The sequence below is a fragment of the Myxocyprinus asiaticus genome, chromosome 12 (assembly GCF_019703515.2).
Source record: "Myxocyprinus asiaticus isolate MX2 ecotype Aquarium Trade chromosome 12, UBuf_Myxa_2, whole genome shotgun sequence".
Lineage (NCBI taxonomy): Eukaryota > Metazoa > Chordata > Actinopteri > Cypriniformes > Catostomidae > Myxocyprinus > Myxocyprinus asiaticus.
Window position 1 is genome coordinate 46835196 of NC_059355.1, and position 27764 is coordinate 46862959.

Genomic DNA, 27764 nt, shown 5'->3' on the forward strand with positions numbered 1-27764 from the left:
TCAAGCAAAGAGGCACTGAGTTTGAAGGTAGGCCTTAAAATACATCCACAGGTGCACCTCCTGTTGACTCCAATTAACCATATAGCCTATCAGAAGCTAATTGGCTAATTGCCTAAAGGCTTGACATCATTTTCTGGAGTTTTCCAAGCTGCTTAAAGGCACATTTAACTTAGTGTATGTAAACTTCTGACCCACTGGACTTGTGATATAGTCAATTAAAAGTGAAACAATCTGTCTGTAAACAATTTTTGGAAAAATTACTCGTGTCATGCACAAAGCAGATGTTCTAAACGACTTGCCAAAACTATAGTTTGCTAATATGAAATCCGTGGAGTGATTAAAAAAGTTTGAATGACTTCAACCTAAGTGTATGTAAACTTCTGACTTCAACTGTAAATTGGTTGGATTACAGTTTACAGTGTTGTTAAATTACTGTAGGATGCACTCAAAAAATAATAAGATTTACGCATATTAATTTTATAGATAAATTCCATCCAATTTAATTGTGTAGTGTTTAACAAAGATAAATGAATAAAACTTTAATAAAACTTTAATTGTATTTTATTAAAGATTAATTTGATGTAATTTTGTTAATAAATTGAAATGTGTAAATCTTAAAATATATATTTTTAGTGTGCTTTCCTTGCAGATATTTTTTTTATTTGTTTCAATTCAGTCTTTTAACGTCATGCATTTTTACACTTTATTTACTGTATGTTTTTTATTTTCATTTTTTTTTATCATTTACTTTGTTTTTGTTATTTTAAGTCAACTTTATGACCATTGTTGATTTTAGAAAAAAAAGGAACAATAAATTACTACATTTTTGTTTATTAATTGCGTGTATAGTTGTAAAAAGTACATTACAATTTTGCATTACTTCAAATAAAAGTAATATTTACATAAATTGGTTGAATCTTTTCTCTTTGAAAATTACAGTGCTATGCTTAGCATGCATATTTTTTTATTTCTTTCAATTCAATATTTTATACATCATGCATTTTAAATTTTTGTATTTTATTCTTTCATTCTTATTCTTATTTGTATTTTATTTTTACATTTATATATATTTTTACTTATAATTTAATTGATATTTCCTTTATAATGTCAAGGCAGTTTAACTGCTGCGCTTTGCTTGTAGATATATTTAAAATTTGTTTAAATGTAATTATTTTTCATGTCACACTGTTTTAAAAATGTTGTTTCTTTGTTTGTTTGTTTTTACATTTTAAGTCAGTTAACAATGTTGATGTTAGCAAAAAATTTTTGTTTTTTTTTGTTTTTTTGTTTATTATTAGTTGCATGTTCTTATTTGGAAAAATTACCTAGTTTCTTGGTTCAGTATTCCCTAAATGCAATATAACATTACACCCAACTCGTGTATGTTAGTTTACTGATAACATTATATGTATTATGACACCTTTTTATATCTTAAATAACTCTATTGTTTTTTCTTTCTTCTCTTGCTGTTTTTCTGAAGGTAACAAGCTCTGGACGTCCATTCTGGATGGGTGCAAAGAGATGTCCACATCCTTTGACCTTTGACACCAGCAATGTAAGTTTTAGCCAGTAAATCCCAGCCCACAGCCCCTGGGATCTCCCATCACCCTCTTCAGACTTTCTGACTTGTGTTTATCTGAGCTGCTCAAAGTTTCTCTCTCAGTTGGAATTGAATCTGGTATCAGTGATCACCTGAGATTAACAAAGCAAGCTGTAAACGTGTTAACCACCCCCACTCTCACACACATGAACACACAGTGCCAAATTAACAAACAGGTCGTGCTTTTCACTTTAAGAATACCTTACAGACAAGCATGTAATCTGGTCAGAATAAAGAGAATGTCTTAAAGGGATAGTTCACACTAAAATGGAATTTCTATCATAATATCCTCACCTTTATGTTGTTCCTAACAAATATGAATTTCTTTTTCCATGCAACAGAAAAAGAGATGTTAGGTAGATTGTTCAGTCTCAGTCACCATTATCTTTCATTGAATGGAAAAAAGATTAAAAGAAAGTGAAGTGACTTCAGTTCAGAAAGACTATCAGTTCCTGCCATTCTGCATAAGATCTCCTTTTTGTTCCATGAAAGAAAGTCAGTCATAGGGGTTGTAATTGATTACAGAAGTCAATTTAAATATTTTAATTATGTTTTCTTTCAACTGGCTCCATTGTAGCCATTCTGCAACAATCATACACTTTTATCACCCATTGTTTCCAGTTCTTTCTAAATGTTACCTGGCCATTTGGAAAGGGTTCCTTTTTTATTTGTCATGGTCTATTTGAATTAAATGGTTTCAAAGGTTCACCTAAATTGGGAATTTTGTTTATTTTTTATTTTTTATTTTTTTATGTGTTGCACACTTTCCCTCTCATCATTTCACCTCTGCTGTTCCCCCCTTTTTTCATTTCAGTGATCCTTTCATTCCAAGTCAAACAAACAGAAAGATTAAGATTTAGTTTCACCTCAATGCAAAATATATCAAAACAACTCTAAACAAGATCCATTTTCAATATCCCTGTTCAGATAATATATCTTGAATTACATTTATTTTTCAAACTTCATTGTCATTGTTTTTCTTGCTGTTTAAGCATACACTGTATCTAACCAAATTTGAGGTTTATGCTTAAAACAAGAAAAAAAGATAATTGCCAATGGAGTAAGCAATGAAAACGTTGGAATAAACATTGAAAAGAAGTCTTAAAATCTTCTGCAAAAATTTTGCTTCTCAAGTAAATTGATCTTGTTTTATGATGCTTAGGTGTTTTTTCTGTTAAATGCTTTGTAGCTATAATAAAATTATGCAGATTTGGGCTGATTGCGTGAGTGTCCTCAAAGGGTTTTACTGCCAATGTAACGATGGATACTCGCTCAACGATGACAAAAAGATTTGTGTTTATCTTGTCCTTTAGACTACACATATGGACTTTATTATGGCAGTGGCCAATTTATACAGGCAGATCTATGGGATTGAAGGCTCCAGGAATCTTGTGGACATTCAGAAAATTCTGCTGGGAGTAAAAATACCAGAGTTCACTCCTAAATCTAGCGTAAAGATTGCAGTGACCAATCAAGAGCTGAAAGAGGAGAATGAGGAAAGAAGAGAAGAGGGTGAGCCTTTTAGATTTGAAAGATATGAAATTACTTACTACAATAGTTTCTTTATAAAATGAACATATTAAACATATCTAACATGTTGGTGTCCGCTCTCAGGTAGGAGGTCTCAGTGAACTACAAAATTACTCATTAACCGTCCAACCCCAACCGCTGTTTTCATCAAAACGTTTGCCAGCTTCACCCATAACAGACCAAAGCAAACAGAGTTCCTCTCTGTTCAGACTGTTCTTCTTCACAGAACCTGCTCAGAAGGTAAGCGTCCATGGACAGACAGGACTTATGAAAAGCTCTGGATGCATGCTGCAGTAGTCAGTGTCCTCTTTGTCATACAGAGCGAGTGCATGATACATGGACTTCCTGAATAAAAGCCACACATACACATATATGGAATGGGCAGCAGTCTCTGAACAACATCTCAGTTGGGTTTTCTGTTTTCTGAAGAAGATTAGTCTCAGTGTATGAGCCCGGTCCAATCACCCGATAGTATCCTGCAAAGTGGACTTCAGAGGGTGTTCAGGCACCTTAAAGGAATAGTTCAGCCAAAAATAAAAATTCTCTCATTGTTTACTCACCCTCATGCTATCCCAGATTTTGTAACTTTTTTTCTTCAGCAGAACACAAATGAAGATTTTTGGAAGAATGTTTCAGCTCTGTAGGTCCATACAATGCAAGTGAATGGTGACCAGAACTTTGAAGCTCCAAAAAAGCATGTGAAGAAAGCATAAAAGTAATCCATATGACTCCAGTGGTTTAATCCATATCTTCTGAAGTGATCCAATTGGTTTTGAGTGAGAACAGACCAAAATATAACTTTTCACTGTATATCTTGCCATTGCTGTCTCTAGGCACGAACATGATTTCAAGCTCGATTACACTTCCTTGTGCTTGACGCATGTGCAGAGCTCTAGATGGTGCTAGGAATTGTAATTGAGCTTGATATCATGCTCGCCAAGGCAACTGCTGTTGTCATGATTTATAGTGAAAATGAGTTATATTTTGGTCTGTTTTCACCCAAAACTTATTGGATTGATTTTATGCTGCCTTTGTTTGGGCCAGTCCACACGGTCTCGGGTACGGGTCTGGTTCTGGTTTAATTTTAAGGCCTGTGCTGACCTCTAGTACTTTTTGGAACTTCAAAGTTTTGGTCACCATTCACTTAATTGTATGGACCTACAGTGCTGAAATATTCTTCTTCATTTGTGTTCTGCAGAAGAAAGAAAAGTCATACACATTTAGGATGGAATTTTCATTATTGGGCAAACTATTTCTTAGGGATAGTTCATCAAAAATGAATTTTTGTCATCATTTACTCTCATGACTTCTTTCTTCTGAGGAACTCAAAAAGGGATACCTTTTGCAGATATCATAATTTGTAATAATGTTTGTGTTAAATTAGAAAGATGGAAAATATAAGTATTTTCACTAGTGCTCTCAGACATTTGGACCCCCACTGCATGTATCAAATGGCCATATGCATGTTCTTAGTGTGTGTATGTGTGTGTTTTTGTGTGTGTGTGTGTGTGTGTGTGTGTGTGTGTGTGTGTGTGCGCGCACGCACTTTCAGCAATGACACATTCTTTGCCAGATCAATTTTTTTTTTTTTTTTCGTTGGAATGTGTGTTTGGGTGATTCTGTTGGCATCAGGTTGCCTGATTATATACTGGCCTGAAAAACACCTGCAGTTACCCACAACACACCCAATACTCCACAGCCTTTGTAGTGCTGCAGTGCCTGGGGCATAAGAAGGCTGCCAAAACCTCAAACCCAATGTGTCTAAGCACATCTGCAAATATGCAATATCACACCTTAATTTCAAGTCAATACCGAGTTAAAAGATAAAATAAAACAGTATAACACATTCAAAAATGGTTCTTTTTAAGAGAATTTATGTGCTGTACACGTTGTTGTAAGTAGTGGTAAGTTTGTAAGTAACAAAGTCTATTTAAAAATAGAAAAAAAAACAGAGTATTAATCTATTAAATATGTATTAAATATAGATTCTGTTCAGCTCATTTATATAATATTAAAGAAAACAAACTTTTTTGTATTATAAAAAGATGTTCATTATACTAAAGTGTGCCTTCCTGCTGTCTGCATTTTAGAGTTTCCATATTTAAGTGTGAAATCATGCGCAGTGTCACGTGAGCATGGGAAATTACATGACATTTAAGCCATGACATAACATCTTTATCAGTCTAGTACCTGTTGTACTAAAGTGTGCAAACATACATGTGGGACAAATGATTTTCTGTTTATGCTTCTGTTTTTGTATTGTTCTTGTTCTTTATGTACTGTAAGACTAAAATATAACAATCAACACCAGACCAAAAACGAACAAAGCTGTTGTTTCAGACTGGTCGTTTGTTACTGTGTTATTTGCCCTTTGGTAATGAATGAACAGATGGCTGGTTGGTGCTGATTTGGTCAAGTCAAGTCATTTTTATTTGTATAGTGCTTTTCACATCACATATTTTTTCAAAGTAGCTTTACAGAAAATGATGCTTTTACAGAAAACAATGCTGTAATGTCTTCAAGGCATCATTGTGTGGTTTAAATGAATAACGTAATTACAAATCATGCCTTATTTAGGCCCCTAGTGAGCCAGCCAAAGGCGACTGTGGCAAGGAACACAAAACTCCATAAGATGTTATATAATGGAAAAAAATTACTTTGGGAGAAACCAGGCTCATCTAGGGTGCCAGTTCCCCTCTGGCTATAGAGCATGAATATAATGCCAGTATTAGTTATCTATGTAGTACAAGTCTTGTTTTATGTAAGTAAACTGGGTAGATGTTGATGAGCAATGTTTAAAACTAAAAGATTTTGTATGAACTGTAAGAATAATTATTATGTGTCTTTGAAGTCTTTGTCTTTGAATTTGGTGAGTTCAAATCCATGGTGTGCTGAGTGACTCCAGCCAGGTCTCCTAAGCAACCACACTGGCCCGGTTGCTAGGGAGGGTAGAGTCACATGGGGTAACCTCCTCGTGGTCATGATTAGTAGTTCTCGCTCTCAATGGGGTGCGTGGTAAGTTGTGCGTGGATCGCGGAGAGTAGCATGAGCCTCCACGTGCTGGGAGTCTCCGCGGGTCATGCACAGCAAGCCATGTGATAAGATGCATGGATTGACGGCCTCAGAAGCAGAGGCAACTGAGATTTGTCCCCCACCACCCGGATTGAGATGAGTAACCGCGCCACCACGAGGACCTAGTAAGTAGTGGGAATTGGGGATTCCAAAATTGGGGAGAAAAGGGGATAAAATACAAAAATGTATGTTGAGACACTTGTATTCCTTATGCTGTTCTGTGTCAAGCTGAACACAAGAACGCATCCTGTGTGAACACCCCCTAATGGAACAGAGGTGTGTTTTTAAAAACTGAACTGTTTCTTTTTAACTTGACATGGCGTCCTTAAAACACAGTGCCCATGGAACGCAAAGAGACTCGACAATGAAAGACATCTGTCTGATGCATGTGTATAGGGATCAATCATTTAAAAATAGCACATGCAGTATAGCACAGATTAAATGTAAGAACACACTCTGTGCAAACACCCCTTATGTGTCAGTGCTTGTAATAATGCAATTGTATGTGCATTTCTCTATGTTCTTTTTCATTCTTTTGTTCCAGGATGATGACAACAATTTCCACATGGACTATATCATTGCAGCCTCCAACCTGAGGGCAGAGAATTATGATAAACCAACAGCCAACTGCCACAAAGTGAATGAATCTTTGTCTTTTTCAAACAACATTTGCTGTGCTTTTGTTTGTGAGATCAGTTCTAAAGTGATGCATCTTTCCCCTATGGGCATTTGTGTCCTCACTTTAATACATGCACACTCATTTACAAGTCCTTCAGACTCTTCGAGACCATAGAGTCTCTATCCGGAACCCCTACAGAACAGCCTCTGTTTTGGCTTAGATGATAATACTATATTACGTGGTTTATTTGCACCATTAAATGTGTATCTGTAATTCACACACTGTGCATTAAGATGCCCTTTCTATGTCATAAAGTCCTGCCAGTCAAAGGCCAGTCAAAAATTTGGACAAACCTACTCATACAATTTTCCTCATGTTAGAAATATAGTCAAGTCGTCAAAGCAATAAAATGTGTGTCAAAATGTTTGACTTATAACTATTCTGGAGTCCTAGGCAAGATCCCTAGTGCCCCCGTCGAGGGGGTGGGGGGTGAGTGGGGTGTTTGGGGTGTGTGTTGGCGGCTTCCTATTTGGCACCCTATTTGACAGCCTAGTTCGCCTATGCCTAGAAACGGCCCTGCTTATAATACAGAAATAATATCTAAGACCTTTCTCTATTCTATAGAGAAAGTTGATTGCTGGCCATATCTTTCCAGTGATCGCCACAACAACAACTGCAATTGCCGGACTGATGTGTTTTGAAATGTATAAACTCATCCAGGGTCATCGGCAAATCAAATCTTACCACAACGCACACGTCAACCTGGCCACTCAATATTCCATCCTCTCACAGCCTTGTGCGGTCCCAACATTTACAGTAAGCGACAAAGCTGCTTGCTTACATGTATCTCTGCGTATATCGTCTACTGCTACATACAGTACATACATACAACATATTCAGGAAAAAAAGTATTCTAGTATAATTTAGACACTTGCAGAAGACTAATATGTTTTTATTTTTTTTAATTTTTTTAAATTTTTCACCCAATTTGGAATGCCCAATTCCCAGTGCGCTTTTAAGTCCTCGTGGTGGCGTAGTGATTCGCCTCAATCTGGGTGGCAGAGGATGAATCCCAGTTGCCTCCATGTCTGAGACCATCAACCCACACATCTTATCACGTGGCTTGTTAAGCTTGTCGCCACGGATAAATAGCGTGTGTGGAGGCTTCACTCCATCCACTCACCACGCGCCCCACCGAGAACGAACCACATTATAGCGACCACAAGGAGGTTACCCCATGTGACTCTACCCACCCTAGCAACTGGGCCAATTTGGTTGCTTAGGAGACCTGGCTGGAGTCACTCAGCACACCCTGGGATTCGAACTAGCAAACTAGCGAACTCCAGGGGTGGTAGCCAGCATCTTTTACGTTTTTAGTTTAAGTTAAAGTGCCAGTTGAACAATGTTTGTTCCTAATAATCACTCTTGTGCTGTGAACAAAAGATAATGACTACTGAGGTTGAGTTGTGGGGTCGAGAGTGATGGGTCGGAGTGAAAGGGTGCAGCATCAGTCTGGGTCTAGACCACTGTAGGCTTTAGTTAACTCAGTTTCATCCTCAGGGGCTTCAACCAGTTAGTAACTGTACACTCACCCCCGCAAACCCCTCTCTTGCTAAACTGTGGTGTTTGCACAATTCAGGGGATTTCCACTTTCAAAGGGAACAAATTCAGATTTATACAGTGGAGTATTCAGACAGACACATTCATGCATTATCACAGCCAACCTTCAAATACATTGCATGCAAAGCCTGGAGTTTAAGTTTGGGGCTTATAGGTTTATGAAGGTGAGCAAGCACATTACCTACAGACAAAAACATAATTGAAAGATGCTTTCCAAGATTTCTGCTTGCTAGACTTCATAAATGAGGTAATGCAACCTCAGACATGGTCGTCCACATGGAGGAGGGAATGTTGTTTCAACCCACATGTACAGGGTCAGAGCTGAGGGTAATATTCACCAGAGGGGACAAGCGGTGAGCTGCGCTTTGAAACACACAAGCTCAGGTTACTGGTGAGATGTGGCCGTTTTCTGGAGTGTCCAGACTTTTCCTTTCTTAAAACACTCACCAAAATATACACTGCTGGCTTAGTGGACACATTAAACATATTCTGCAAGAACATACAGTGGCCCCAAAAAGTATTTGGACACTTAAGACGCACTTCAAATGCATTAATGTCATTGTATTAGATTAGATATCAAACCAAGTGGCATCTGTAAACAAAACAAATGATAGCGCTTTTCTTAAAACTAACTTCACTTTTTTGAGCTATTTCTTACGGTTAACAACCAAAACGTATCTAAATACTTTTTGTATTTATTTTTAACAATATATATATATATATATATATATATATATATATATGATGATATTATTTATAATTTAAAACCTAACAAACATTATTTTGTGTAATGTTTTCCTTCAAAAGTGTGTTTTATTATCTACTGCAATGACACTCATGCATGGCTTAAGTGTCCAAAAACGTCTTGGGGCCAGGGTTAGGTGAATGCAGCTATTAAGTGGAAAACTAAATACAGAGTTTGATTAGTTCATTTTTCAATTTTTAAAACCTTTTTTAGACTCTGGTGGCAATGCAGCAGTTGCCATGTGAGGCTTTGACAGCTGTCATTGTATTAAACTGAGCTGTGGAAATATCTATTAGTCTCTTTTCCTGCCACGTGGCTTCCAGTATTATGGATTTACAGTATATAGACAGAGAGATAGACCACAATGACTGTCCAGAAATATTAAATGTGGAACCAGGACTATATTTTGTCCTTTATGACAATGGAATTATTAAGCTGTTTTTCTTTGCATTGGTCATTGACACTCGCAGCATGAGTCAGTTTTCATCTCTTAGTGAAATTGTCACAAAAGCATGATTGCTTGGGGGGGGCGGGACAGACGTTCTAGACATCCTAGACAAACTTATAATGACAAATCTTCCACTAAGGAAAAAGCAAAGATGCACAAAGATATACACTTTATGTAATAGATGGTTTTGGTGATTGATTATAATTGTGCACATCACTTACCTCAGCGATGGTCAGAATATCATTCCTACAATACAATATCATTTTTAGACCATGTAATAATAAGTTTACCAACGAACTTGCAAGTATTTACTTGAGAAAGCAATTTTTACGTGCATTTTGCTGCTTGGTTAATTTTGGACCCTGTGTGTTACAGTCAGTTGCTAAAAGTAAGTCACATGGTCAGCACATAGGCCAAAAAAATTTTTGACAGGTCATATGCTAACAGCGTTCTGCTTTGAGTCTAGGAAGCAAGATTACACTTGTCTTGTGATACTGTCATCGTAAATAAAAGATGTAGTCTGAAGAAGAGTGGAACAGAGGACGGATATGCGCCTCAAGCATCCTGTTTTCTATCAAGGACATCCTTGTCTCCACTATATTTACACTCTCACGAGACAGTAATTCAGAGAACTCATCTACCGATCACCATATCATGAGAATGATTTGAAGAATAGAGCATTACAAATCATTTATTGGACTGAATAAATGGTAACTTCTATAAAATAATAAACTCACAACATGGCACTTTTTTCTTTTTATGTAAGATGCTAATCCCATTTTAAAACAAAGAAGCACGTGTTTAGTCCATTTAGCCCTATGGTACTCCGTATGATGCAGTTGCAGTCCTTGCAGGGTTAAGTGGTACTTGTGTTTTACAGTAAATTATACTACTTCATGTTTGAACCTGCTTCTGTTAATAAATCCATATCTGTCAGCTCAGCCCTTTGCCTGTAGGTATTAAAAAGCGGCTCATCAGCATTGAGGGAACATCTGGCAGTGCTTGTGATGCTTTTGATAATTGCATTCAAGCCTTTTTCTCTATTATAGCCGCAGTGGATACATTTTTGTCCCATTAAGTCATCATATGCTGTTTATGACTTGCAGGGATTTTCAATGATGCTGATATTGATTGGTAGTGTTTCTAGTAGTGTCCTGGGTAGAGGTCGACCTATATAGACCATTTCAAAGACTGTTCGTTGGTTGAGATGTCATTGTTCCATGAACATTTCCTGCTTTCAAAATAGAGACTATTTAACAGAGACAGGCCACTTCTATTTAAACGAATGGGAGAAATTTGAATGCCCAAGAGCAGCCAACGGTCAACGGATGTAGAAAGGAAGTCCCACCTTACTGGTAAGATAACCAGTCACCTTTTAGATACAGAAATCGCCTGTCAATCAACTCGAGAACGTGCATGCTATTGTATATAGCTAAACAAGATGGTACATTTTTTTTTAGTATAATCTGAGTTAAAGACGCACAATTTATTATACCAGTTGTGACGGAATGACACGCCCCTCCCGTGGATCATCGTCACCCACAGTGACTTTTACCCATTTGGTGGTGTGTGACAGGGCTCACCTGAATCCAGTGAAGTGCCTCATCACCGCTGCCTTTAAACACAGAGCACGCCTCTCCTCAAAAGACTGATCTCTTCCTGCTGATGTCTTTGCAGGTCCAGGAACAGAGCGGGGAGGGTCTGGTGCGAGTTAGATGCATGGCAGGACCTGTGCCCAGGAACCCCGGCATGAATTAGATGCGACACCACACCCCGCCCATTATCACCTGGACCTTCCCCTGTCTTCACTACTCTATCTTCACATAGCCCTTTCCACCACGAAGGCCCCAGATTCCCCTTTGTTTTGGACTTTCTAAATAAATGCCTCTCCGAGGCCTGATGCCATACCCACTCTGTCCGTCTCTTGCTCAGAGAAACACAGTGTTTTTAGATTTGACTGTTTATTTGAAATATGTTCTTTTATCGTAATCTTGACCAACCGTTTTGGAGATTTTGGTCTTTCCCCATTCAAGTAGATAGTAGAATGCTAGTTTACATAGAAAAATAGCTGCCCAAACTGCCCAAGAGCATTCCAAAGATGGCCGCTGTGTGGACTGACACCTTGAAAAAGAGACTTTGTTGAAAGGATCCAGAAATATGTTTAGACCATTCTAAATTCTTTGTTTTTGTTTACATTCTTGAAATGGTCTATAGATTTTTTAATGGCTGATACTGACATCCAGAAAGCAGGGTGGGAGATAGGCCGATATAATACCAACAAATCACACATTTTAATGTAATAGTAAATGACATACATACAATTTATAAAAAATGAATTAACTTTTATTTAGCATTATATTTACTCAAAATTTCACACAAAATGGGCTACCACCCCTGGAGTTCGCTAGTTCACTAGTTTGAATCCCAGGGCGTGCTGAGTGACTCCAGCCAGGTCCCCTAAGCAACCAAATTGGCCCGGTTGCTAGGGAGGGTAGAGTCACATGGGGTAACCTCCTCGTGGTCGCTATAATGTGGTTCGTTCTCAGTGGGGCGCGTGGTGAGTTGTGCGTAGTTGCCGCAGTGGATGGCATGAAGCCTCCACAGTGCTATGTCTCCGTGGCAACACGCTCAACAAGGCACATGATAAGATGCGTGGGTTGACGGTCTCAGACATGGAGGCAACTGGGATTCGTCCTCCACCACCCAGACTGAGGCGAATCACTACGCAACCACGAGGACTTAAAAGCACATTGGGAATTGGGCATTCCAAATTGGGAGAAAAAGGGGAAAAATCCCCCCCCCCCCCCCTTTGTGTGTTTTAGATGGTGTGTAGCAGTTTCTCCTGGTTTCTGTTAGTCTTCCCATTTTAGAAATTGTTTGCAGTGCACATAAAGAAATTGCAATACATTTGGAAGAAGGAAATAACAACGATGCACACAGAACTCAAGCAACCACAGACGGTATGTGCACATTAGCAATCGCATTTTCTCACAAAAAGACAGAGTCTAACTAATCGTACGTACAGTGCACAGTGAATACGACATGGACTTTTATTTTGAAGTTGCTGTATCGCTCTTGTGAAGATCCAGCGAGCAGGAATCTACTAACATTTTCCAGTTTACTCAGGCTATGTCTCAGAAGGCTCCTTCATGTGCACACAGGTGATTCTCAAAGAAACTAATCAGCCAAATGGGGAAAATTATGGGCCGATGCCAATAATTTAAAAATACCAAATATCATTTATTATATCGGCCTTGGCGATAGGTTGTCAACCACTAGTTCTGGTATTCTATTCAAGGTTTTTCTTCTTTATTTTACTCTATGTAGATAGTTATTGATGACACACAACATTGTAAGTTTAAAGCATTTATTTATAACAATTAAACTAAAGCTAAGACTAAGTATCATGACAAATTGTGTTCCAACTATAACCACATTGCATGCATGCGGGCATGAGATTTTTCCAATTTTATTGGGGACGGCTGGTCACCCTGCTCTGTTCTGCACAGTGTTTTTAAATGTATACTGTTGATTTTAAGAATTGTACACTCTTGGACACTGGACTGTTTTTGTCAGTGATTTGCTTTGCTTAGTGGGAATAGTTAGTGTTAAAAAGGAACACATATGTGAGAATGCTGTTTGTAGACTACAGCTCAGCATTCAATACCATAGTGCCCTCCAAGTTTGATGAGAAACTCCGGGCTCTGGGCATAAACAGCTCACTGTGCAGCTGGATCCTGGACTTCCTGTCAAGCAGACGCCAGGTGGTTAGAATAGGCAGCAACATCTCATCACTGACCCTCAACACTGGAGCCCTGCAGGGCTGTGTTCTCAGCCCACTCCTGTATTCCTTGTACACACATGACTGTGTGGCAATACATAGCTCCAATGCCATCATTAAGTTTGCTGATGATACGACGGTGGTAGGTCTGATCACTGACAATGATGAAACAGCCTACAGAGAGGAGGTGCACACTCTGACACGCTGGTGTCAGGAGCACAACCTCTCCCTCAATGTTAGTAAGACCAAGGAGCTTGTGGTGGACTTCAGGAGAAAAGACAGAGAACACAGTCCCATCACCATCAATGGAGCACCGGTGGAGAGTCAGCAGCTTCAAGTTCCTTGGTGTTCACATCACCGAGGAACTCACATGGTCCGTCCACACTGAGGCCATTGTGAAGAAGGCTCACCAGCGCCTCTTCTTCCTGAGACGGCTGAGGAAGTTTGGAATGAACCACCACATCCTCACATTGTTCTACACCAGCACTGTAGAGAGCATCCTGTCTGGCTGCATCACCGCCTGGTATGGCAACAGAACCACCCTCAACCGCAAAGCCCTGCAAAGGGTGGTGCGAACTGCCAGACACATCATCAGAGGTGAGCTTCCCTCCCTCCAGGACATCTATACCAGACAGTGTGTGAAAAAAGCTCAGAGGATCATCAGAGACTCCAGCCACCTGAGCCATGGGCTGCTCTCACTGCTACCATCAGGCAGGCAGTATCGCAGCATCAGGACCCGCACCAGCCGTTTCCATGACAGCTTCTTCCCCCAAGCAATCAGACTTTTGAACTCTTGATCTCTCACAATATATATATATCATATATACTTTATTAGCCTCAGACTGGACTCACATTTTATACTTCTCTTAATAACACATTGGCAACTGACTATCAACTGACAGCTGAATGTCAACACAACACTTTATATTTATTTCAAGCGGGAATTTATTTTTATTTTTATTATATACAGTCTTCTTATTTTGTGTATACTATATATTGTATATTATTATTATAATTTGTATACAGTCTTCTTATTTTGTGTATACTGTATATTGTATATCATTAGGTGTATATTGTGTTGTGTAACAGATGTGTAAAAAGGTTGTGTGTAAATCAGATGTTTATTGTAATTGTCATACTGCTATGTTGCTTGGAACCACACCCAAGACTTTCACCCACTGTTGCATTTGTGTATATGTCTGAGTGACAATAAAGTGATTTGATTTTGATTTGATTTGATAGTTTGGGGTGAGAATTATTGGATGATATTTTTCCAGATTTGCTTCACTTTGTACTCTGTTTGACTAGTTTTGGGGCGAAAATGTTTGGTGGATTTTTGTCAGCAATTTGCTTCACTTTGTACTCTGTGTAAATAGTTTGGGGGCAAAAATTGTTGAATGATGTTTGTCAGCATTATTCTTTGCTTTGTGCTCAGTGCGAGTAGTTTTGGAGCAAAACTTGTCGGCCGTTATTTGTCAGTGATTAGCGTTGCTTTGTGCTTGGTGTAAAAAATTTTGGGGCAATAATTGTTGGAAGATACTTTTCCGAACGATATACTTCGCTTGGTACTCTGTGTAAATAGTTTGAGGTGAAGATCGTTGGTCGATTTTTGTCAACAATTTGTTTTGTGATTGGTGTGAATAGTTTGGGGTGAAAATCTTTGTACGGTTTAATTGGGATGGCTGGTTACCCTCTCTGTTCTGCTCTGAAATTTTCTCTTGTTATTTTTCAGAGTAGCGCATATGTTTTTATATATGTATATATATATATATATCACACACAAACACATTTTTACAAAATGGATTAGTTACCTCTACAGCACGGCTGGTCTTGACAACCAAATGGAGCATAGATCATGAAATATAAAGTGAGAACTTTTATGCCAGTTATGAGTTATCAGAATCAGAATGAGTTTTATTGCCAACTATGCTTACACATTCAAGGAATTTGTCTTGGTGACAGAAGCTTCCAGTGCACAAACAATACAGTAACAAGACAGAGATAATAATAAAAAAATAGAATAAAAATAAAAAGTGATTTTGCCATATGCGCCGCCTTATTTTGCCATAAGGAATTATGACTGTGCCTGGAAAAAGTGAGAATAAAAGAGGAAAAGAGTGAGGAGAGAGAGAAAACTCTGCAGAAATGACAGCTATTTCCTGCCATCGCAGGAAACTCCTCTATTAGAAACAGACTCTCTAAAGTGCAAAGCTTCATTGCGACTGCCTCTTTATTCCTTTAATCGTTCACAGCTTCTTGGAAAGGCATAGAAACAGAGGGGGTTGAGGTGAAGAAATTATGAAGTTTCAAAGCGCATCTGCTCAGCCCCAAAGCCTTTCCCAACTACTTTTTTCTTAAGCATTCCTTTTATGATGGAGTTTCAAAACATTAAGTCTTTGCTTGTTCTTTCATTCATTTATTTTACCATTGTGTTTACTGTAGAGGGTTCTCACTTGCATAATCAGCTCAGAAAATGTTTGAGTTTGGCAGTGTATACCTTCATCAGTGAGCATTTTGTCTTGGTTAATGCTTTCCCTAGTTAAAGACACACAAATGCACCAATCTAACCACTTCACTTGATAATGTTAGGAGATTTTTGGGGGGGAATAGTTTGGGGTGAAAATTGTTGGATGATTTTATTTCAGTAATTTGTTTTGCTATGTGCTGTTTTTGGCCTAAAATATTGGGCGAATTTTGTCAGCGATTTGCTTCGCTTTGTCGTGTGATGTGAGTAGGTTTTCAAAGAGGTGTAACTCTATCTGTACTCTGAGCAGAGTGATTGATCTGGAAACACATGGCTTGTGCCCTGTTGTGCCTTTCTGTTGACGAACTCTTGAATTTGCACCTTTAGCACTCTCCTTACTTACTGTAAAGCATAATTAAAATTGTTAAAGTACAAACATTATTTGAGTGCATGTATTTAACTGTTCTGCACTTTAGACTGTGGTGTTCCTAGACTGTAGACAGTTGTATGGCTGAGTGAAAACAGAAATGTCTGGTTTTCATTTTAATAAAATGGAATCTTTTCATATGCCTGCACCAAAAGTATTTGTGGCCACACTCCAAAAAGTTGCGTGTGGCCATCTAATGTAATTGCTTTACAAGTAATGGCATGAATCACAATTTCCATATGTCTGCATGGTGAAGTCATTAAAACATATTTCATACGGCACATATAGTAGAGCCATACGAGGGTCCTGGCCTGCCATTGCAAGACCACACCAAGAGATTGAAGTCCTGTAACCTATCCCTGGTGGTTAAGAAATGAATGTATATTTTGCTGAAAAGGAGTCCATTCACTAACTGTCTGATGCATGCTTAAAGGAATATTCCGGGTTCAGTACAAATTAACAACAGCATTTATGGCATAATGTTGATGATCACAAAAATTAATTTTGACTCGTCCGTCCTTTTCTTTAAAAAAAGCAAAAATCGAGGTTACAGTGAGGCACTTTCAATGATAGTGAATAGGGCCCATCCATAAACGTTAAAATTTCAAAAGTATAGTCACAAGACATAAACAATATTTGTGTTAACATGATTTTAATGTGATAAAATCGCTCACTAACCTTTTCTGTGTAAAGTTATAGCCAATTGTACAACTTCGTTGCCATGACGATGTAATGTCTACAAACAAATCAACATTATGCCACAAATGCTGTCGATTGAGTCATCTTAAAATTGGCAGTTCCAATCTGATTGAATGGTTTTACGCAAACTTTCAGAAGTCAGAGTGCACCAGTCCACCTGGAAACAAAGTTGCATTCACAAGGTACCAGAATGATACAATTCGTGCTTTTGGGGAAGGATTAGTGTCTGGATTTGCCAGGTTTGGATTTGCCATCAAATCACTGAAAGACACATTCTTAGTTTTGTTTGAGGCACTTAGTAACAAGTAAAAATCCACAAGCAGAATTGTATATTCTTATTTATCTTCTGTATCATGTTTGTGAAATATTTAGAACTTACTCATTTTTAGGGGGCCTGGGTAGCTCTGTGGTAAAAGATGCTGACTACCACCCCTCAAGTTCGCTAATTCGCTAGTTCGAATCTCAGGGCGTGCTGAGTGACTCCAGCCTGGCCTCCTAAGCAACCAAATTGGCCTGGTCGCTATAATGTGGTTCGTTCTCGGTGGGGCACGTGGTGAGTTGAGCGTGGATGAAGCAGTGGATGGCGTGAAGCCTCCACACACGCTATGTCTCCGTGTCAATGCGCTCAACAAGCCACGTGATGAGATGCGCGGGTTGACGGTTTCAGATGTGGAAGCAGTTGGGATTCGTCCTCCGCCACCCAGATTGAGGCGAATCACTACATGACCACGAGGACTTAAAAGCGCATTGGGAATTGGGCATTCCAAATTGGGCGAAAAAAAACGTACTAATTTTTGAACAGAAATTCTGATTAAATCTTCACACATTTCTGCCAATTTCTTGTTTTCTGCACATTTGGTTGCTGTCAAACAATGCTGTGCAATTTTTTTTATTTTTTCGCAGCAGTCTATTATTGTGGTATCATCACCTTGGTTGGTCGCTTTAAATATCGATCAAAATGTCTCTTTCTGTCTAAGTAGCTGGTTTTTGGACAGAATTAGCTTCAAAGCGGACCAGACTTTATGCCCATAGTCAAAAGTCTGACTCTAGCAAGACAAACTGTCTTTGTCTGCCCATTTTTTTTTCTTTCTTTCAAAATGCTCCCCAAAGCACACACGTGTCAAGCCCATTGTGCATTATTGTAGCATTCTTATATAACATCCAGTGATCTACACAGGTCTGGAGTGTCTTGGCTCTGTACTCTTTCTCCCAGCTATGATTTTCAGTCAGCAGTTGGGATCAAACAGACCACAGGCCCAGTTATTTTAAAAACCTGCAGTGTTGAGTGCAGAAGAGAGGGATTTTCCCATAATTATCTCTCCGTGCTGAAATTGGAATCAATGTTTAAATTAGATGTGAAATTTCTGGTTTGGAATAGTCAATCTACTGTAGGTCTACAAAACCATGTGTGTAGCTGATGGAAAAGGCTGAGAGAATACTCGAGTAAAGAGAAGACAACATATAACATTAGATTGGATTAGATTCGTTCTACAATAGATAATAAAATTATGAAGATTCATCTTTGTGCAATTGATATTCATAATTGATGATCATCAATTGCACAAGTATCAGTTGTCTGAAATCGTTTATTAGACACTTTTATCCAAAGCAATTTGCATTACATGTGCTTTTACTGGGATAGAATCCGCCTGGTGTCATCTGGTTTTTAAGTACTTTTTCTCAAGGGAACAGTAGTCATAGCTCGTGACTTGTTCCTTACTGGACTCAATTCAGAAATGTTTAGATTACCAGCCCTAGGCTTTAGGGTTAGTTTACCCAAAAAATGTCATTTGCTAACCCTCATGTTGTTCCATACTTGTATAATTTTCGATTAAAGAGATAGTTCACCCAAAAATTACAATTCTCTTATCATTTACTCACCCTCATGCCATCCCAGATGTGTTTGACTTTCTTTCTTCTGCAGAACACAAACAAAGATTTTTAGAAGACTATTTCATCTCTGTAGGTCCATTCAATGCAAGTGAATAGTGACCAAAACTATAAAGCTCCAAAAAGCACATTAAATCAGCATAAAAGTAATCCATAAGACTCCAGTGGTTTAATCCATGTTTTCTGAAGCAATCTAATCTGTTTTGGGTGAGAACAGACCTAAATGTGACTTATTTTTCCACTAAATTGTGACATCAGCAGTCTCCTTGGCGATCATGATTTTAAGATCGATTACACTCTCTAGTGCTATCTAGCACTCTGCATATGCATTAAGCACTAGGAACTGTAATCGAGCTTGAAATTATGATGGTGCCTAGAGATTGCAATGGCAAGATGTAGATGTATATTTTCGTCTGTTCTCACCCTAAATAAATTAGATTGGTTCAGAAGATATTAATTAAACCACTAGAGTCTTGTGGATTACTTCATGCTTCCTTTATCTGCTTTTTGGAGCTTCAAAGTTTTGGTCACCATTCACTAGCATTGTATAGACCTACAGAGCTCAGATATCCTTCAAAAAATCTTTGTTTGTGATCTGCTGAAGAAATTAAGTCATACACATCTGGGATGGCATGAGAGTGAGAGAATTTTTGGCTGAGTCATTATTCCTTGATAATCTTTCCCTCTGCCATAGCTTTCAAATTCTCATTTTCTAATGTGCATATTCAAATATGCTGCGTCGAGATGCATCGCTCAAGGTTTGACATCAAATCCATTTGGTTCTTGTCTGTCTCGTAACCTTATGTGAAACAGACAGTCTGAATATGCGCAGACGTAAATGAAATTGGAAATCTATGTCGGAAGGGAATATTATCAGTGAATAAAGTTGAAATAGACATGAGATATTGAAATAAGTTGAAAGACTTGACATACAGTATGTGGACCAGTTTTATTGGGTTCATTTTGTCAAATTTGGAGCTTTGGAAAAGAGCAGGTAAGCATTTTGCAAAATATCTTCCTTTGTGTTCTACAGAAGAAATTCTTATGGATTTGGAACAACATGAAGGTAAGTACATTTTGACAATTGCGTTTTATGGGTGAAATATTCCTTTAAGACACTTTTTATTCAGGAGATTCAAGAGATCAGAGTTTTAAAGTCCAGACTGTTGCAAGGTGGCATGATCTTTGTGTAATCAGTGAAATTTTGTGATAATACCTTAAAAGGGGAAGTAAATAACTTATTTAGTCTACTGCCTTCCATAATGATAATGTTTGTTTGTATGTTCTTCGAAGCGAATGTAGTGCCATTTGATGAATATAGATGAATGTGACCATGAAAAGACTTATTCAATTAAGATGGTTTTCATGTAAACATATCCCCCAGGAATCCAGGCTAGACCGTACAACCCACAGCATGACAGGATTGTCCCTTGAGTCCAGTGAAAATAACAGATCTTAGGTCAGTTCTGATGTGACACATGACAATGTGAACTACAAAATCTTGTTTTAAGGATGTTTAAGTGTTTTGCTGGAAAACAGGACTAAAATACTGATTAAGAAAATTATTTTTGCAGTGTGTATGGTGCACATACACCGTATGGTTTTATAGCACACAACTTAGCAGACTTTAAATTTTTTGGCAAATGGCAAACCATCCCCCATTGACGTAACATGCTCTATAAAAGTAGATTCTGTAGTAAAACAGGCTTTTACAGTCATTCCCATAGGGCAGATATCTCAAGCTACTGTTCTGTTAATCTATTTATTGTATTATTACTCTATTTATGTATTTAGTACTGTCTATTTGTGAGCGACTCAACTCGCTCATAACTAGTTCACAAATCTGACATAGTCACACCCAGCACACACTTCAAATCCCGACCATAAATGTAAAGACATTATCTTATAAAGTAATCAGCTAAGGAAATGGAGAGTGTTTCCTCAGAGCAAATTCACTGTAATTCTATGAGAAAACTGGAATGCTTTGGAATGCTCACGCAGTACTTTTTTTTTTTTTTTCAAGCATATCAGAATGTCTGTGCTCTATTAAAACCTCAACAGCAAGCCAGGTTTCCAGAAAGCAACTTTCACGTCTTGTTGAGAGCTAAATGTGTTTCTATGAGTGCCAACTCAGACAAATATGTTTTCGAGACCGCTGCCATCTCTTACAAATGGAATAGTACATATTGTTGCCTCATATGCTATTCAGCCATTGATCTCTACCTTATGTCCAGTCCTAAGGGCACAGTGCCAGTTTGAGAGAGTATCGAGCCTGTGCTGTGTTGTCACTACATCTTATAGTACATTCTTTAATCACATGCATGTGTTTTTACACCTTGTGGATTTAAAGTTTGGTTTTTTTGTGAGGGATTGAATATTGATGTAGAAATTCAGCTAACTTATACGTGATTCTGTCGAAATTGCAATAATGGTTTGTGATACTCTTGGAAGCATCAGTTAGAACAGATGGACAATTAGTAACAAATCACTGCATGCCATTGTTTTCCAACAAAAGTATAGGGATTTATAGCTTTAATGTAGCTACATTATAGTGGTATAATTTACGCTATTACTTTTAACATCTAATATTTAATTGTGATATTTTATATTATAACTGTAGCTTATTTTCTAGTAAAGATAAAACCTCCATATTGTTGAGGCTTGAACAGGGAAGATTTTGATCATTTTAATTTAGGAAAATAAATTAAAATTAGCACTTTTATGTGCGTTTAAACATTAACAGTACGTCAGCCACAAGCAAAGCAGAACTGAAACTCATGATAGAGGGGAACAGAATAAAACCTTTAAAAAGTGTGTGGTTAGTTTCTGTGCCACTGTACATGTATCAGTTATCTTTGTATCAGTTACATAGGTCATAAATTCATGTAAACAAACAAGTGCATTACCATTGCAGTTTGAGGAACTGTAAGTGGTGTTTACGAAGGCAAGTATCTCTATTATACAAAGCATTATGTTAATACCATGGTCATTGTTGATATCTGCCCTTCAAAAATGACAATAGATCTCCCAAAACAAGAATGCAAGGCAACTGGATGTTTATTGTTTAACTTGATACACAAACCGATATAACGTCATTCTTTTAGCCTTACGAATGAAAACCTCAAGCAGAAACGCCACTTGAACTGTCCTCGCTGACCCTAGAGCTGTGCATGAATCCAGACACCACGTCTACACTTCCCAGACTCACGGCTTTATTTCCTGTCTGTTTGCCTGCAATCTCTCCACTATCCTCGGCTTTCATTCAGCCATATCATCTGAGGGCAAACATTAGCACCGTTTTGTGTAATTATGGCCTCTGTACCGTTTGTGCAATTACATAGGCATGCAACATGAGTTGTTCCTTGCTAGCACCTCTGTTCTCATGATGCTTGATGTTTGGTGGTGACTTGACATTTTATAAGCATTTTACATCTCCGTTTTAAGCTTATTCTGAGCCAATTAGAAGCCTTTTAAATTTTTAATATTCAAATATTTGACCACAGAAGGCAGAGATTGACCAATAAGAATCAAGTATTGAGAGATACACTGAGAGTTGTGTAATAAATAATAACTTTTAATTATATAGCTCATTTCAAATCCCAAGGACCTTTAAAGTAAACAATGGTTACCATGGTAAAGGTTTAAAAGGGTTACATGTTTGCATATTGTCTGATTCAACATGTATTTTTATATATATGCAAAATGCATTAATATGTTTAACTCAGTTGTCAAACTTTAACACTAACCAAAAAGTGCCGTGGTATTACCATGGCAAATAAGTGTTGTAATCATTCAGTACCATGTTGATACCAACACTGTCCCATGCCACCACCACAGTACTTTTTTTTTTTTTTTTTGGTAAGGGAAATACTGTTTAAACACAAAACAAACATCTGTGATGAACAGCTTTAGTTCCAAACAAACAGCTGTGGTTGGTGCACCCATGTGTGACCAGTCTAATACAGTCCTGTTACAATGCACAGCACAGCATTATGACACCCACGACACCCTGGTCTGTCCAATAGAAACTGATCAATGATATTGATGTACAGAGCAACAATTATTGATCACAGTCAGCAGGTTATTCTAATGTACTCACTGAAAAAAAAAAATACAACAGGAGAGTTGTATAAGGGACAAATGTAAAAAAACACAAAATACAAAGCATGTTGTCATGTACTTATGTGACTATTAAGTAGGCTTCTGATTTATGAGACTAATGATTACCCCAAGGACAATTATACACTGTTAGCAGAGGTACTAGAGAAGGTTATATGGGCTTTATTTGCCACTGTTTTACAACTCTGTGTGTGTCTGTGACCTATGTAGGCAGCATTTTTAAGGTGTTGTTGTCACACTGCAGATGTGAAGCCTGATTATGCTGTTTTGGAAGATACCTTCTTTTGCCAAATGGTTAACTTAAAGTCTATAGCAGATAACTTCCATAGCAAATATTATTTTTGTGTTCCCATTTGCTCCTACAGCAGAGGGGAAAAAACACTTTTACATTTCCATGACTTTTCCAAAAGAAAAAGAAACGGAGAGTCATAGATTACGACAGCCAGAATAGAGAAAGATTGCAAATAGGGCTGCAGATAACGATTATTTTGATAATCGACTAATATAACGATTATTAGAACGATTATTCAGCTTGTGCCCCAACTTAAAAGGTTGTATTAAACATGCTTACTAACAATAGAGGATAAAATCATCTTTTAAAAATACCTCTAAATGACATTCACTGAATTACAAGGAAAAATAAATTTATTAAGTTTAATTCAGTAAACAATTCACTGCAAAAAATCCTATTGTTATCAACTGTTTTTGTCTTGTTTTCCATTTAAAATGGTCTAAAAATAAATGTACTTGAGAAGCAACATATACGATATTTAGACTTGCTTTAAGAGACAAATATAAGTGTATTTTGTATACAAAATATACTTATATTCAAGACCTGTTCTCTAAAAGCAAGTTTAAATATCTTATATGCTCCTTCTCAGGTGAATGCATCTTTTTTTAAAGGATTTTTTAGATATTTTAAAATATTTGTATTTTTAATATTATATTCAACATTCTCAGATAAAAAATGTTCTTCTGCAGTATAGCTGCTAAAGTAAATGTTCGTTGTTTTAAAGGAGTTTTAGATATTTATATAGGAAAACAAGCCAAAACAAAAACAAATCAAAAACGTATTTTGTTGCAGTGTATAATGGGGCGAAGACTACCCTCTCTCACCTTTCTGTTCACTTCAATCCATCTTTAACTCACAAAAAAAAAAAAAAAAAAAAAAAAAACTCTCTTTTATTAATAAAGTTGCGTATTGCCAATTTTCTTCATGATAAGAAATGCACAGTGACTCATAAACTGTATTATGATTCAATAAGTCACAAGCCATCACGTTATAATCTAGCTGCAGCAAGTCCCCACGCCAGAGTGTGCATCAGCCGGGTGCAGTTTCAATCTCTCCCCTTTAGATCGGGACATTCAACTCATAGAAGAGGCGCTGACCACACAGAAATATGTCAGTTTTGGAGTTTGTAGTTATTTACATGATCTGTTTCCGTATATATTTAACACATTAAATATAGCTGCATTTATGATGTAACTCCAGGGTGTTTTCTTTAAAGAGCTCCGGCTCCACTTATTCCACAATGAGAGTACATCTGTATTTACTTATTTTGTGGATGAAAGATGTAAGCATAGCTAAATAAATGCATTTCAAACCCAAAACGTATTAGTGTGGAGGGTAGCCGTATATGTATACAGAGGATTTAGAACAAAGCCTGTGTGTGTGTGTGTGTGTGTGTGTGTGTGTGTGTGTGTGTGTGTGTCACTCAAAGGGCCACTCAACCAAAATGTGCCATTTGCAGGAAATAAATTCGATTGATTGAATCCTTCTGACACGAGCCGTCAGTCAGGTGGGTGCGCCTCACTGGCAAGACAATCAGCCTGACTTCTGTTTGTTATTTAACACATCAAAGGGTCTATTCAGAACGGGACTATAGTTGGAGTGTAAGTGTCAAACCTCTGGGGACTGCCTGCCATGCTGTCACCCCTCCGTCTCTTTTGTTACCCCGCTTTGTTCAAACAGGGGATCTGCATGAGTTTAAAGAGATTAAAGAGAGAAAAACAGGAGAAATGGCTGAAGTATAGTCAATCTGGAAGACAGTGCTGTGGCTGATGACAGAATGTGCAGTATACAGTGGCCCCAAAAAGTATTTGGACAATATAGCCACACTTTAAAATGTTTAACAGCTTTAAGTGTGGCCTAAGTGTCCAAATACTTTTTGAGGCCAGTGTGCTTCAAGGGCTGATTGACATCTTGTGTCTTCTAGTGGACAAACTTCATGAAATGTGTTGGTCTCCGCCATCTGTCCCTCAGTTGTTGTCCTCAGGGGTCTCCTGTAAGACACATCAATAATCATTTCCTAACGGCAGACACACTTTCAGATCTCTCACTCTCTCTCTCAACATCCGTTGATAGTTGAGGAAAGCGAATTGTGTTGATGAAAGAGAATTGAACTAACCCTGAACAGCTTGGGACTGGTACATTACTTAAATGTGGCTTTGTTTGTACTTTACACTTGAATTACTTCTCTTTTCTGCATTGATTGCATGTTTATTTGCAAATGCAATGCAACATGTTGTTAATACAAATTGCTTCTGATTTTTTTGTATGTATGTAGCTGACACAACATTTTTATGTAATTCAGCATCTAGATTTTAGGTTAAAATGTACAAATATCTATAAGGGAAAGTGTATACTTTTTTGCCTTCATTTGTTTATTTTTAATGGTCCTGCAGTGTGACAAAAGTATTTTTAAAAGTACAAATATTCAGTAACACTTTTCAATACGGTTCCATTCGTTAGCATTCGGTATCATGAACAAACAATTAACAATTTTTACAGAATTTATTAATCTTTGTTTATGTTAGTTAAGAAAATGCAATTGCTATTTGTTAGTTCATGTTAGTTAATAGTGCATTAACTAATGTTAACATGTACAACTTTTGATTTTAAAATTGTATGTTGAAATTAACATTAACTAAGCTTGATAAATGCTTAATAAATATTGTTCTTTGTTAGTCATGTTAACTAATGTTGTTTACTAATGTTAACAAATGAAACCTTATTGTAAAGTGTTACCAAATATTCCACAAAGTCACTTAATATGAGCTCATCAAAAACCACATGTAGAATAATGTTAGGAGAACGAGAAAAATTGTTTAAAATAGTTTGAGATGAATCGTTACATATCACACCTCAGGATACAGCTAAAACTACTCATGCACATACTTTTCCACTACTTGTCTATGCGAATAGTAGAGCTGGGTAAAAATTCTGATTTTCTGATTAATCGTGATCTTCTGTTTAAATATCCCAATATCGATTCTTAAAATCCCAAGATCATTTTTTTTTTTTTTATTTTTACTTTGGTTTACTTAAGTTTTGTTTATTATATATGTTAAATGTATAAATGTTAAATAAATAGCAATTGAACTGTATTGTTTGGGCCCTGTTGTTAATTTGTAAAAGTAATATTTTCATAATGTACCAAGTTAGAAGGTTCCCTGTATAATTTACAGCATTAGCCTGTGCTCGCTTCTGGTTTGTGCCGTGTTTGGTATCATTAAAGCATTAATTTTGGGGCAAAGATTTGATTTTTCACCCCATCAAACTCCAAATGCAAAAAATAAATAAATAAATAAATTGTACGTGTTTGTGCTGCCAATTATGATTTGTTTATAAGCTATATGTGACATTGCTGAACAAAGCTGTACATAATGATTATATAGGTTAATTATTTTTATATTCAGCTCTGAATATGATTACATTGAAATCAATTATAAAACAGCGTGGAAGGGCACAAAAACGCGCTCAATTTGAACAGCCCCTCAGTATAAGACTAGAACCCTTTAGAAAAGTTTGATCGCACTTGCCTATTCTTTATTAACTGTTACTGCACATTTAATATAAAGTCATCAAAACTAAGAAGTAACACACAAGTATGAAAATTATACAGTGACCAAAACAAATTCTTCTATTTGAACTTCTGCAGTGTAGCCTTTTGTCTGTTTCAGCTCAGCACACAGTTCATTTTCTCAGTCAACTTCAGGTGCTTTTTAAACAGCATTGAATGATTTCATATGCTGGACAATTGTTGGCTACTTTTCTTTAAAAAAATAAATAAATAAATAAATAAATAAATAATACTATTAAATAAATAAATAAAAGGTTTGTTTAGACATCTATAATTAGGCACGATTTATTTTTAATTACAGAAATAATCCCAAGCGTTTGACCATAAACCTTTAGATCAAAAGGTTTTAAGATTATAAGAAACAAACTTAGTAAAGGCTATATTTATTTTATATTTATATGTTCTTGATATTAATTTTATTTACTAACTTTTACTATTTTTTATTTGTTTTGCTAATGATGAAGATAAATCTAGGAGAACTGAGTTTCAAGTTTTCAGTCTTAAAGTAACCATTTAAAGTGATTATAATAAGTACAATTTAGAAATTTTACCAAACAATTAGGTCAAATTACCTTCAGAAAATGTGACTTTAGCTGAAAGGTGAGTAGTTTGCATCCCTGGTTTAAATATCAGACCAAATCTGATATTTCCTGACAGAGAAAGAGAGATGTGTTTGAGTTTGATGGGGAGAAAAATTTAATCTGCCCAAAAATGAATGCTTTAACGACACCAAACACGGCACAAACCAGAAGCGAGCACAAACTATGGAGACAGGTGAGAGTGATTGACATGGGGTGTTGCCTGCACTATTTCACAGCTCCCAAAAGCTATCTTGTTAAATACAAAGAAAGGAATATATTATGATGTTTCTTTTAATGGCACAAACC

At 37.1% G+C, this 27764-nt stretch overlaps 1 pseudogene; it reads left to right on the forward strand.

Moving 5' to 3' along the window:
* The window catches only part of LOC127448815 (ubiquitin-like modifier-activating enzyme 1), a 60333-nt pseudogene that overhangs the window by 13453 nt on the left and 19116 nt on the right, over nucleotides 1-27764 (forward strand).